The sequence below is a fragment of the Calonectris borealis genome, chromosome 3 (assembly GCF_964195595.1).
Source record: "Calonectris borealis chromosome 3, bCalBor7.hap1.2, whole genome shotgun sequence".
Classification (NCBI taxonomy): Eukaryota; Metazoa; Chordata; class Aves; order Procellariiformes; family Procellariidae; genus Calonectris; species Calonectris borealis.
The window spans coordinates 24085057-24100061 of record NC_134314.1 but is presented as its reverse complement, the minus strand read 5'-3'; positions in this window follow the sequence as shown (position 1 = coordinate 24100061).

The window sequence follows — 15005 nt, the reverse complement described above, 5'->3', positions numbered from 1 at the left end:
CTGCTATAAAATGACGCAGTAACTGAGTATAGAAACAAAGTCGTCTGATTTCAGAGCATACTGCAGTCACATATATTCCCTTAGTGTACTTTGGAGGGCCAGATTCACAGAGTAGTTGTGGAGTAAAGTACTTAAAATCAGTAAGTATGTCCCAAAGGGGTTATTTATGATTGCAATTCAATAGACTGTAACATTTTGACAACGACTGACAACCTCGATACTTATGTGACACCCGTTCCAGAAAAGACACCACAGAATTCTGTATTAGAAATGTATTCATTCCTCAGTTTTGAGTTATTTCCTTTTTCTCATTCATGTGTGTATATACTTAAACAGGTGGATTACTTTTCAAAAAGTAAAAAAAACACCACCTCAGTTGGTTTGTCATGCCAAAGCAGAAAATGCCATGCAGTACTATCACCGTCAAAAAATAATACCTTATTTTAATATGACCAGAAGAAGATGAATGTATAGGTTTCCAATTTTTAATAGGAAATAAGCCTATTTTTAGCACAAAATCACAAATTCAGTCTTAGACTCCACATGTTTAAAAATGCTGTATTTTTGCAGTGTACAGTATGTTGATATTTTGGAATAGAATCAGGGTACTTCTGAGGGAGGGATGTGAGCAGCAGCATATTAGTACAGTATCTACAAAATAATTCTTCTTTCAGTTTTGAAAACTGAAATTATTATAATTCCTTGTTAGCTCATTAGCAATTTATAACAGTTCAGTTGGATCACACTACTACCAAAATACTGCTTAGCTGGCTTGCTCTTTCCTACAGTAATTCCATGGAGTACAACTACAGGAGTGATGAATTTTCTGTACAGTACTAGAGGTAGGTGGCTGTATTTTTATAAGGTGCTGACCTACTTCTCCATTATGTCCCAAGGGTTTATTTAGTATTGAACATGGCAGGAATGAAGCAAGTAGTCAGAAAATATGCTGAAGGATATTTCTGTCATATCAAAACTCTGTAGGCCATCCCTTTGTTAGTCATGTTTATTGTCTTCAGGTAGAGCTGTAACCTCAAATGCTGTCAATTTGTATGTCAAATGGCTGAAATGACTGGGCTGATGTTTCCACCTGTAGATAGAGAAGATGTTGCAAACGTTTATCCTGGATCCGGTCAATACTTCTGCAGTCATTAATTTGACTTAATGTACTCAGCCTGAGACTACGGCTACAAGCAAACTGCAGAAAAATGCCATTAATTCATGGTAAGTCAAATTACTCTTTCACAGTGTCAAGGTCAGTGACTAAGATGCACGGAGATTCTACTTCCTCCTTATCTCACAGGGGTGCATTTTGCAGTCACCTGAAATGCTAACCAGTTTTCTGGATAGCAGACTCCTGTTTATGAAGCATGTATTGGCAAACTGCATGATAACATATAAGCCTGTCAAGATGCTTCTCTCAAGGACCTTAAAAAAACTGTGTACTTAAGGGGACTTTTAACACCTCCTTTGAAAATTAGTAGTGATTTATCATAATGTAGCCGGCAAATAGCAAATCTTCAAAACAGGATCTCAGCTTAGCCTCTCATTTAGAGGCTGGGACAGACCCCACAGTCCAGTATTTCCCACTTGGACCTGTACGGCAAATGGGTCTCCTGGGGTCCTTTTGCGATCATATTTCTTAATCACAGCTAATAATTAATTCACCCTCTTGTAAAAGTAGGAGTGTTAACCAGGTTACTAGATTTCAGGACCTACATGTGGAAAAAGTTTCCTAGTTTGGCTAACAAAATAATATACACATTTCTTTGTTTATATATTTGAATTTTGTTGATTCCAAAGTATCTTGTCTTTTGTTCTTCTTACCTTATCAATACGTATCTTCTTACCTTATCAATACATTTTTTCCACATAATTTCATGTAGTCAGGCATACAGCTATGCTCATGAGACTGAAGAAAATTTAACTACTTTAATGTCAGTCTCACAAAACCATTCACATGGTTGGGGCACAACTTTTGCCTTCTTTATTAAACTATCATTATCTCAACATAAGAGTCTTCTCGCCTTCCTTCTATTTTTTCCCTGTCCCACAGGAGAGGGGAGTCAGTGAGAGGCCAGGTGAGTGTTGTCTGGGGTCAACCCACCACACCTACAAAACCCAAAATTTGAGAAAGAAGTTAAGAACAAAAATGGACATTGTTGTGCATGCCATGTCCTGTTTATGACAGGTTTCTTTCTTAGAAACCTTTGTTAGCCACCGAGGCAAAGGGCTCTGGAGCGGAGGATCGCGCCGGGGGACCCGTCCTAAAGCGGCAAAACCGCGGCAAAAACCGCGAAGGCAAAAGCGCAGGGAGCGAGAGGGTGCCCCAGCCCCCCTCCCCCGAGCCGGAGGAGCGAGCTCCTGACGAGCGGCAGCTCTGGCTCAGCGTGGGCGGGGACAGGAGGGACGGCGGCCAAACCCCCTCAGATACAAGAGCAGCCCCCAGGAAGCGCGAGGGATCCGGAGCGCGGCGGACATGACGGGCAAACAAGACGTGGCGCGTCAGAAGGGCGTGGCGCAGCAGTTTGCGCGGCAGTTGGAACAGGGCAGGGCGTGCGAGCAGGGCGCAGCCCCCCTCCAGGCTCCAGAGGCTCGCTCAACTCGTGGTCGTCGCCCTCCCAGGAGAGGACCTGGCCATGGTTTCCACTCGGCCGAAAGCCATCACCAGAAAGAATGTGGCGACCCAGATGGAGCCCTTACGCAAACATACATCTGTCCAGGTGGCAGAGCTGAAAGAGGAGGTGGAGAGGCTAAGGAGTATCAGGGCGTGCGAGAGGGAGATAGATTGGTGGAGCTGCACCCTACAGTCCCTGAGGCAAGGGCAGCACATGGAGGCTCCACAAGAAGTGGAGGAACCCCTGCCCTCTTGCAGCCAGGCAGAAGGAGGGGACCCAAGCGACGGGGGGGAATGGACACAGGTCCCTGCTCGGGGTGCCAGGCGAACCCCCGCCCGGCCTCCCTCACCTCAACCTTCCCAGTTGCCCCTACACAACAGATACAGGGCTCTGGAACTTGAGGGCCAGATGAACGAGGATGCAGATGAAGGCCCATCCAGGGGGTTGCCCGAGGCGAGACAGCCAGCCCCACACATTACGACTGCCTCCGCTAAGAAAAAAAGGAGGATAATTGTCATTGGTGATTCCCGTCTGAGGGAGACAGAGGGCCCAATATGCCGGCCAGACCCGTCCCACAGGGAAGTCTGCTGCCTCCCTGGGGCCCGGGAGAAGGACATTACTAGGAAGCTCCCTGGTCTGGTACAAGCCTCCGATTACTACCCGCTAGTGGTTATACAGGCTGGCAGTGAGGAGGTTGCAGAGAGAAGTCCCAAAGGGATCAAAAGGGACTTCAGGGCGCTGGTGCGACTGGTGGAAGGATCGGGAGCACAGGTAGCGTTTTCCTCGATCCCTTTAGTGGCAGGGCGGAACACTGAAAGGAACAGGAAAACTCATCGGACTAACACGTGGCTCAGGGGCTGGTGCCATCGGCAGAATTTTGGCTTCTTTGACCACGGGGAGGTTTACACGGCTCCGGGCCTGCTGGTGACGGACAGAGTTCAGCTGTCTCACAGGGGGGAAAGGATTCTCGCGTATGAGTTGGCGGGACTCATCGAGAGGGCTTTAAACTAGGTTCCAAGGGGGAAGGATATAAAACCAGGCTCACGAGAGAAGAGCCTAGGGACCGCACGCCAATGTTGGGGGAGAAATCAGCAGCCCAGCTCAAGTGCATCTACACCAATGCACGCAGCATGGGCGGCACACAGGAGGAGCTGGAAGCCATTGTGCAGCGGGGTAGCTATGACTTAGTCGCCATCACGGAAACATGGTGGGATGAGTCTCACGACTGGAGTGCTGCAATGGATGGCTATAAGCTCTTCAGAAGGGACAGGCGAGGAAGGAGAGGCGGTGGGGTAGCCCTGTATGTTAGGGAGTGCTTTGACTGTCTGGAGCTCAATGGTAGTGATGATGAGGTCGAGTGCTTGTGGGTAAGGATGAGGGGGAAGGCCAACAAGGCAGATATCCTGCTGGGAGTCTGTTATAGACCACCTAACCAGGATGAGGAGGCAGACGAAATATTCTACAAGAGGCTGGCAGAAGTCTCCCAGTCGCTAGCCCTTGTTCTTGTGGGGGACTTCAACTTTCCGGACGTCTGCTGGAAATACCACATGGCAGAGAGGAAACAGTCAAGGAGGTTCCTGGAGTGTGTGGAGGTTAACTTCCTGACGCAGCTGGTAAGCGAGCCCACCAGGGGAGATGCCTCGCTTGACCTGCTGTTCACAAACAGAGAAGGACTGGTGGGAGATGTGGTGGTTGGATGCCGGCTTGGGCTTAGCGACCATGAAATGATAGAATTCTCGATACTTGGTGAAGTAAAGAGGGGGGCCAGCAAAACCGCTACCATGGACTTCCGGAGAGCGGACTTTGGCCTGCTCAGGACACTGGTGGAGAGGGTCCCTTGGGAGACAGTCCTGAAGGGCAAAGGGGTCCAGGAAGACTGGACGTTCTTCAAGAAGGAAGTCTTAAAGGCGCAGGAGTGGGCTGTCCCCATGTGCCGCAAGAAGAACGGGCGGGGAAGACGACCGGCCTGGCTGAACGGGGAGCTCTGGCTGGGACTCAGGGAAAAAAGGAGAGTTTATCACTTGTGGAAGAAGGGGCAGGCAACTCAGGAAGAGTACAGGGATCGCGTTAGGTTGTGCAGAGAGGAAATTACAAAGGCAAAAGCCCGGCTAGAACTCAGCCTGGCCGCTGTTGTGAAAGACAACAAAAAATGCTTTTACAAGTATATTAATGACAAAAGGAGAGCCAAGGAGAATCTCCATCCTCTATTGGATGCGGGGGGGTACGTTGCCACCAAGGATGAGGATAAGGCTGAGGTACTCAAGGCCTTCTTTGCCTCAGTCTTTAATAGTCAGAGCAGTTATCCTCAGGGTACTCAGCCCCCTGAGCTGGAAGACAAGGACGACGAGCAGGATAAACCCCCTATAATTCAAGAGGAAGCAGTTAACGACCTGCTATGCCACCTGGACGTTCACAAGTCTATGGGGCTGGATGGGATCCACCCGAGGGTACTGAGGGAGCTGGCGGAGGAGCTTGCCGAGCCGCTCTCCATCATTTACCAGCAGTCCTGGTTAACTGGGGAGGTCCCGGACGACTGGAGGCTCGCCAATGTGACGCCGATCTATAAGAAGGGCCGGAAGGAGGATCCGGGGAACTACAGGCCGGTCAGCCTGACCTCGGTGCTGGGGAAGATCATGGAGCGGTTGGTTTTGACAGTGCTCACGAGCCTTTTCCGGGACAACCAGGGGATCAGGCCCAGCCAGCACGGGTTCATGGAAGGCAGGTCCTGCTTGACCCACCTGATCTCCTTCTATGACCAGATGACCCGCTTAGTGGATGAGGGAAAGGCTGTGGATGTGGTCTACCTGGACTTCAGTAAAGCCTTTGACACTGGCTCCCACAGCATTCTCCTAGAGAAGCTGACGGCTCACGGCCTAGACAGGTACACTCTTTGCTGGGTAAAGAACTGGCTGGACGGCCGAGCCCAGAGAGTTGTGGTCAACGGAGTGAAATCCAGTTGGCGGCCAGTCACGAGCGGTGTTCCCCAGGGCTCAGTACTGGGGCCGGTCTTGTTCAATATCTTTATCAACGATCTGGATGAGGGGATCGAGTGCTCCCTCAGTAAGTTTGCAGATGACACCAAGTTGGGCGGGAGTGTTGATCTGCTCGAGGGTAGGAAGGCTCTGCAGAGGGACCTGGACAGGCTGGATCGATGGGCCGAGGCCAACTGTATGAGGTTCAACAAGGCCAAGTGCCGGGTCCTGCACTTCAGCCACAACAACCCCATGCAACGCTACAGGCTTGGGGAAGAGTGGCTGGAAAGCTGCCCAGAGGAAAAGGACCTGCGGGTGCTGGTTGACAGCCGGCTGAACGTGAGCCAGCAGTGTGCTCAGGTGGCCAAGAAGGCCAATGGCATCCTGGCCTGAATCAGAAATAGTGTGGCCAGCAGGAGTAGGGAGGTGATTGTGCCCCTGTACTCGGCACTGGTGAGGCCGCACCTGGAATCCTGTGTTCAGTTTTGGGCCCCTCACTACAAGAAGGACATGGAGGTGCTGGAGCATGTCCAGAGGAGGGCAACGAAGCTGGTGAAAGGCCTGGAGCACAAGTCTTATGAGGAGCGGCTGAGGGAGCTGGGACTGTTTAGTCTGGAGAACAGGAGGTTGAGGGGAGACCTCATCGTGCTCTACAACTACCTGAAAGGAGGTTGTAGTGAGGTGGGTGTTGGTCTCTTCTGCCAAGTAACAAGCGATAGGACAAGAGGAAATGGCCTCAAGTTGCGCCAAGGGAGGTTTAGATTGAACATTAGGAGAAATTTTCTTTACTGAAAGAGTGGTCAGGCCTTGGAACAGGCTGCCCAGGGCAGTGGTTGAGTCACCATCCCTGGAAGTATTTAAAAGACATGTAGATGAGGCGCTTAGGGACATGGTGTAGTGGGCATGGTGTGTTGGGTTGATGGTTGGACACGATGATCTTAGAGGTCTTTTCCAACCTTAATGATTCTATGATTCTATGATTCTAAAGGAATTTTGCAATTGTTGGATACAATGAGATGGAAAACTCTTAGTGTTCATTTGTCAATGAATCAGAAAACATTGGTTCTCTTTCCAAATCTACATCTTAGTACACAGCTTTAAAAAAGACCTAGATTTTCCTATGAAAAAATTCTAGTCGCATTCAGATAGTAAGCTCATATTCATTTCAGCAAAAATCATCCTCAGGAAGTGAGTGAAGACAGTTGAAGCTTTTTAAAAAAATCAGCTGTCCAAATGACTTAATCCTACCTGAGATAAGGGTTTAACCATATACATCAAAGTAGTCCTTTTGAAGCCAATATTTGCTAGATCTGAGCATACATCATGTTATTCATGATAGGCATAATAACTCTTGACCTCATTTGCCACTCACTCCATTACTAGTTTTCCTAAAAGATCACAAGTGCGCTTTCAAATAGCATAGCTATTTCTGAGAATACACAGCATTTTACAGGGCAGGATTCAGTTAATGGTGAGCAAAATTAGTACACTATGAAAACCAAGGTATTTTTAACTACAGACAGTGCAACAAGGAGCTGCTTGGCTTGCAACATTCCTAGGTGTTGGAGAAAATTAGCCAGACTAGGCCGCGGTGGGAAAATTCTGAGTCATGCTGACAAGGGAGAAAAGAAAGTTATGCTGACCTTGCTCTGTGCAGATAAGCAACTTTGAGAAAGTACAGTATAAGGAAAACAGGATGGAACCCGGACCACGTAGCAGTAACCGAAAGTAGGAGGAATATGATAATGTAATTTTTAGAGCTAAGCCAATGATTGTGAGACAAGTGTGCATAAGGTAGAACTTAGTGTATAAATATATGTAGGGTTTTACAATAAAGTTGAAGCTGGCCTTATCACTCACATTGAGTCGACTGCCTGCCTTCCCTCGCTCGTCGCACCTAGGAATAAAACAGTTTTCCCTGTTCATTCCAGAAAAAAACAAAGAACTTATACTTTATAGTGACATATTTCCACATTTCAGGGAATCTCAGCAGTATTCCAGAGTTAATATTTACTTTGCCAGACAAAATACCTTCCAGGCATACATCATACTATAATTAGAATATGTCACTAAGAATTCTAATGCATGCTTAAAAGGAGTAAGTCCTTAAGGCAGGGTTATTTTGTTCATAAGGAATAATACACACTTTGTCATGTGAGGGTCACATACTATTGCAGGCTGAAAGTCTCCATGATGTTCTTCATCACAAGCCAGTGCAGAAGTCAATAACCTGTTACTGAAATGTACAACATTGCTGCAATCTATTCCAACTTGTATCTTACAGCACGTTCTTGACAACCTAAGGCTTTTTTCTTGACATTGTCACAGTAATTATAGCTTTATTTTTAAAATATTATCAGATGACATTTTTCAAGTTCGTATACACTATATAAAGCCTTTACTATTTATTATTTGACAGTACAATCAATTTATTTGTCTCATTTTTTATTACAAACAAGTTTCATAGTCTCATACATTTATATTTTAATTACTTGAGAAACTGGGAAAGTATGGATGGATTAGCTTGTCTGTAAATACTGAATCAAGAGGTGCTAAGATGGATTGAAATATTAGGTTTTGGTTCTATCAACGCTCATAGAGAGAATCTTTCAGAAAAACAATCAAATAGAATGATACTTATTTTAGAACTATTCAATGAATTTGTCAGAGCAGAAAACATTTAAAGGATTCAAGAAAAATAAAAACAAAATCTTCTGTGTGTTCCACAGTTGCTTTTTAACATGAAATACAATGACAAGATGCTTCCCCCTCCTGGAATCCCATCAAATTTGCCAATAATTAGTCAATAGCCAATAACCAAATTGAATGCAACTGCCTTTTCATCTTCCTTGCACCTGAAATGTCAATTTCAGACTTCAGTGTACTTAAAAGAGAATTAAATTTTTTGACAATGTTCTATTCTTCTATAAACAAGTGTGAATTTCCTCTTGAGAACAAGGAAATGATAGGTTTATCGGTATAAAGCCTTCTTTTACCTCAAGGAAATAGGTACACTAGAAAGAGTTTCCCTTAAATATTTCTCGTCTAAATATTCTATACAAGCAGTTAAGACTTCATGGAAGTTATCACGGTAGATACACTTTAGTCAAAGAACAGGTTTCATGAGTTCCAAATTACTAAGCTGAATACGGGCTAGCTTAGGGGACTGTAAGATTTTTGTCCTGGCTTCGGTTGGGATAGAGTTAAATTTCTTCCTAGTGCTGTGTTTTGGATTTAGTATGAGAAGAATGTTGATAACACACTGATGGTTTTAGTTGTTGCTAAGTATCCTGCTAGTCAAAGACCCTTCAGAGGCTGGGAGGGAGCATAGCCGGGACAGCTGGCCCAGCTGGCCAACAGGGTATTCCATACCATATGACGTCATGCTCATTATAGGAGAGGAGTGGTCTAGGAAGTAGCGATCGCTACTTAGTTATCAGTCAGCAGGTGGTGAGCAATTGCATTGTGCATTACTCACTTTGTATATTCTATTATTATTATTATTATTATTGTTATTATTTCTTTTTTTCTGTTCTATTAAGCTGTCTTTATCTCAATCCACGAATTTTACTTTTTTTTTCCTGATTCTCCACCCCATCCCACTGCCTGGGAGGGGGTGGGGGGGTGGGCAGTGAGCGAGCAGCTGTGTGATGTTTAGCCTGCCTGCCAGGTTAAACCACAACAGACATGCAGAGGGTCAGAGTAGATGATCCTTAATCATTTCTTATGGTCTTGAACCCTATAATGAATAACATTGCACAAAGGTCTGATATCAGACTAATGGGGAGTCACTTTAGGCAGAAGTAATGAGCTGTGTGCCATTTTACAATCTGTGCATACTCCAGTTCTTTGCCCAACAGTAGCAAGCCCTTACTATTTATTATAGATGTATAAAGCCTAATGAGAAGGAGTAAGTGCGTAAATGAAAGGTGCACATGGGATACTTTTCTGTCGGGTTGTGCTGACATTTTTCCACTGCCATTCAGACATTCCTGTATTTCAAATTCCCAGTTTAGTTCTGACTACCCTTTCACTCGTAACATTGTTTCCTGCTATTTCTCAGCTTTACTGTGAGTGTTTTTACTGTGATCAATTAAAGGAGCCAGGAGGAGTATGAAGAAAATGAGACAAAACAACATGGTTTTTTTTTTTATGTTTGTTCTACAACATGTTAGTTATTCCATAGAACAGTAGGCTTATTGTCCTGGTTTCGGCTGGGATACGGTTAAAATTCTTCCATGGATGGTGGCAAATGCCCTGTGGGGGTGGTTGCAGCAGTGGAAGCAGAACAACTGGCAGCGCAGAGGTAAACCCATCTGGGCTGCCACGTTGTGGCAAGATATCGCTGCCCGAGTAGACAACCTGGTTGTAAAAGTACGTCATGTAGATGGTCACACACCCAAGAGTCGGGCCACTGAGGAACATCAAAACAACCAGCAGGTGGACCAGGCTGCTAATATTGAAGTGTCTCAGGTGGATCTGGACTGGCAACATAAAGGTGAATTATTTATAGCTTGGTGGGCCCATGATGCCTCAGGCCATCAAGGAAGAGATGCAACATATAGATGGGCTCGTGATCGAGGGGTGGACTTGACCATGGACACTATTGCACAGGTTATCCATGAATGTGAAACGTGCGCTAAATCAAACAGGCCAAACGAGTAAAGCCTCTTTGGTATGGGGGACGATGGTTGAAATACAAATATGGGGAGGCCTGGCAGATTGATTATATCACACTCCCACAAACCCGCCACGGCAAGCACTATGTGCTCACCATGGTGGAAGCAACCACTGGATGGCTGGAAACATATCCTGTGCCCCATGCCACCGCCCGGAACACCATCCTGGGCCTTGAAAAGCAAGTCCTGTGGCGACATGGCACCCCAGAAAGAATTGAGTCAGACAACGGGACTCATTTCCGAAACAACCTCATAGACACCTGGGCCAAAGAGCATGGCATTGAGTGGGTCTATCACATCCCCTACCATGCACCAGCCTCTGGGAAAATCAAACAATACAATGGGCTGCTAAAGACAACTCTGAGGGCAATGGGTGGTGGGACATTCAAGCATCGGGATACACATTTAGCAAAAGTCACCTGGTTAGTCAACACCAGGGGATCTTGCAATCGAGCTGGCCCTACCCGATCAAAACTCTTATGTACTGTAGATGGAGATAAAGTCCCTGTTGTGCACATAAGAAATATGCTGGGGAAGACAGTCTGGGTTACTCCCGCCTCTGGCAAGGGAAAACCCATTCATGGGATTGCTTTTGCTCAAGGATGTGGGTGCACTTGGTGGGTGATGCGAAAGGATGGGGAAGTCCGGTGTGTACCTCAAGGGGATTTGATTTTGGGTGAAAATGGCCAATGAACTGAATTTTATGATGTCAATTGTTATATGATATTGTATATCATTATGGTTGCTATCAATGGTATAGCAGTAAAAATCACCAAGATTAATGAAGAATGAACTAACTCCGATGAAACCGAGCAAAGTGCAATGATGATAGAACCGGATGAGCGCAGCAATACTGAAATGAGAACTGGCTTCAGGATGCAACAGCCCAACACCACACACTATCTCTCCAGCCCTGAAAGACTGTTATGACAGATGGAGCCCAAAGTCATGGACTAAATGAACTCAATGGACATTTTAGAGGGATAGTCCATAGACTAAGGGAATGATATCTGTGTGTGCATATATATATATATGTATATATATAAAAAGAAAGATATGGTGATTAATTGAAATGTATCGAAAAAAAAAGTGAGACCTAAGCATGACGTAAATGGTATAGAATAAGGGGTGGATACTGTCCTGGTTTCCGCTGGGATAGGGTTAAATTTCTTCCTAGTGCTGTGTTTTGATTTAGTATGAGGAGAATGTTGATAACACACTGATGTTTTCAGTTGTTGCTAAGTGCCCTCCTAGTCCAAGGACAGCTCCCATGCCTACTGACTGAGCTAGGTACACAAGATGGGAGGGAACATAATCAGGACAGCCAGCCCAGCTGGCCAATGGGGTATTCCATACCATGTGACGTCATGCTCAGTACATGAATGGTAGGTGTGATCCAGGAAGTAGCGATCATTACTTGGTTATCGGTCAGCGTGGGTGGTGAGCAATTGCATTGTGCATCACTCATTTTATATATTTTATCATTATCATTATTATTTTCCCTTTTCTGTTCTATTAAACTGTCTTTATCTCAACCCATGAGTTTTTCTCATTCTTACCCTTCCGATTCTCTCCCCGTCCCACTGCGGGGGGCGGGGGGAATCAGTGAGCGGCTGTGCAGTATTTGGCTGCCTGCCAGGTTAAACTATGACAGATCAATTAAAGGAGCCAGGAAGAGTATGAAGAAAATGAGACAAAACAACAATTTTTTTTTTATGTTTGTTCTACAACATGTTAGTTATTCCATAGAACAGTAGCCTTATTGTAACATTTGAATAAAATACCTAAGTCTCGAATCCACCTAAATCCTATTGTCAGACATGACTGAGGTTAGATTTCCAAAAATTCCTAACAGTGCACAGCGGAAGTTACAAAAACTTAACAACTGAGATCCAAGAAGTGACAAGTGGAATAAGTGTGATAGAAAGATGAGAAAAGATTTATAACTTTAAAAGAATAGTGAAGAGACATCTATTTTAGAGATATGATTGGTTATAGTAGCTCTAATACAACTTTGAAAATAAAGGTCATATAGCACATCAGAAGCATCAAATTGCTAAAAACAAACAAAGTAAAAGAGAAGAAAATAAAAGCAAAGAAGGCATATTCAACAAAAAAAAACTACCTATAACAAAATAGGAAGTCGTTCTTGATGAAGTTATAATGCTGAATATGTTTCACACCATGAAAAATGCCTGGAGAGCATAAGTCTATGCTACTGTTAGAGGAAGTAAATTCTTTCTGTCTGCTTACAGTGAACTCTCTCCAGAGAGTTATAAAGTTTTGACAGCAACTGTCTGAGTAATGGAATGACAAAAAGAAATACAGTTGTCATTTCAGACACCAGCAATAGGAAACTAAACTTCTTTTTTGTGAACTACTGTTCTTGCAGTGAAATTCTGCTGTCAGATACAAATATGACCTTTCACGTGATGGCAGCATTCAGCCCAAAAAGAAAGTGAGAGGAAAGTTTATCATAAAATAAAATAAAATATATGAAACTTCATCACAATAAATATCATAAAAGGATGCAACAGAAGAATTGTGATCTTCCTGCTACTCTTGGAAGCACACTTCCACCAGAAGTACATCATATTTTGATACAAGAGAGGAATGAATATACTTGAACTTACGTAATTTAAGTATTATGTGAGAAGAAATGTCAGTAATAAAATTTGGTGAGGATAATGCATATACTGTTAAATAAGCTAGTATCTCCACTCACAAAGTCTGTGCGTTCTTTATTATCTTTTTTAATATCTTATATTAGATTATTATCTGAACAGAACTGACCCTTTTATGGACATGATGAGAATTTCTTTTAGTCAGAAAAAGGAAATCAGTAAAAATACACTGAGATTATTATAACAATGATTTTCCATTACTTGGAATGTTATATTCAGTTCTTGTCATCTTCCTTAACTATATATAGTAGGAAAGAACAGATTTAAAGGCTGATGATAAGAAAGATTAAAAGTGGGGAAAGATTTCGCTATGAAAAAAATCTGAAAAAAATGCTTAATTTAAAAATTATAAAGAGAAAGACTATTATAAAAATATTGAAAAAAATGTTGAATACTGTGATTTAAAATACCAAACATTCTGTTTATACCTTCTAATAACACAAACCAAAAGGTATTTAATGAACTTAATAGCTAAACTTTAGAAATAATTATTTCAAGATATATCTGAGGTCAAGAACTTAAGATGGTTCAAAAAAGCACGATTTAAACATGTATAAAAATTTTTTGTAGTACAGTAGTACAGTAGTAGTACAGATAGTAGTGACTAAATGTAACTTTGGTCATATATACTACAATGATTATATATTACGGAGTGCATAGTGTTACGGAATAATTCAGACCAAAAGTAGAATCACAGAATCACAGAACGGTTTGGGTTGGAAGGGACCTTAAAGATCATCTAGTTCCAACCCCCCTGCCATGGGCAGGACACCTTCCACTAGACCAGGTTGCTCAAAGCCCCATCCAGCCTGGCCTTGAACAATTCCAGGAATGGAGCAAGTAGAGTGGAGGGGAAATTGTATTCCTTGCCTGATGATACATTTCATGTTTTTTAAATATTGCTGCACTCTAACCAAGCAAAAGCTGTAAATATTGTCTTTTAAAGACTGGTTGAAGTGTTTCTTTTTTTGTTTTGCTTGAGCGGGAAGTGACAATGAATCAGAGACAATCACCAGTATACTCAGTAGCTGAGGTACTCTTCTAATGGGGGAGACGGATCCAGATTGTATTCCTCTGAAAAAAAGTGGAACAGATTAGGCCAGAGAGGCAGAGAAAGGCAGATTCCAGCAGCTTTCAGCGTGATGACAGAGGCAGGTCAACTGCCATCAACGAAGACGGGTTCTAGTCATTCAACTCCTCCTTTGTTTTGGCTTTGCCATAAATGCCAGCCTAGGAAACATTTCAGAAACATTTCACTAAGCTTACATATTTGAACAAAAGTTCAAATTTTCCCATAAAAAACAACTTCATAAAAATAATTATGAAATAGCTCTGATTCTAACTGCATCCAGAGAAGCCTTGCATGTTTTCACAGTATGTTCAGGCATAAGACATACAGCTCAGATAACCAGATTATTTATTTATATCTTGAAACAAAGAACTCACTTTTTTTTTTGTCATAGAGAAGCTGAGAAAACTCTTGTTTCAATAGAAAATTATTGGACTTGTTGTCTGTGGTTGTGTAACTTCTTCTTCCAAGTAAATCTTTTTCTTGATCAGAGTCAAGATATTGGGATATATGTAGCATTATTTTGCCTTTCTACAGTAACCTTGTGGTGCTGCATCACTTGCATTCTAAGTTAGACACTATTGGCAGTTGTACAAGATACAAAAGTTGGTTTTTTGCATTTAGAAATGCCATCGGCAGACAAAAAAGTAGACAGTGCTGTTGTGCACAAATATAAATTATATTGAGTTCAATTCCAACAAAAAAACCAAAATATCTCAATTCAATACCATGCTTCTCAGTTTTTCCTTTTAAATACCTGTCTTGTGGGAGCAAGCAACTATCATTTCTGGGTTAATCCTCTTCAAGAAACAAAGAAGGGTAAGCTTTAATCAGTTATTATTTAGCTACATGAGAATTCATTTTGTTTCAAAACTTTTGACATGCCTCCAAAAATCAATCTCAATAAATGTCAAGGAACATGGAGATAGAGGTTATTTGTCTGTGATCAATTTTTATGTGACAAAATAGTGAAATAGTGAGAA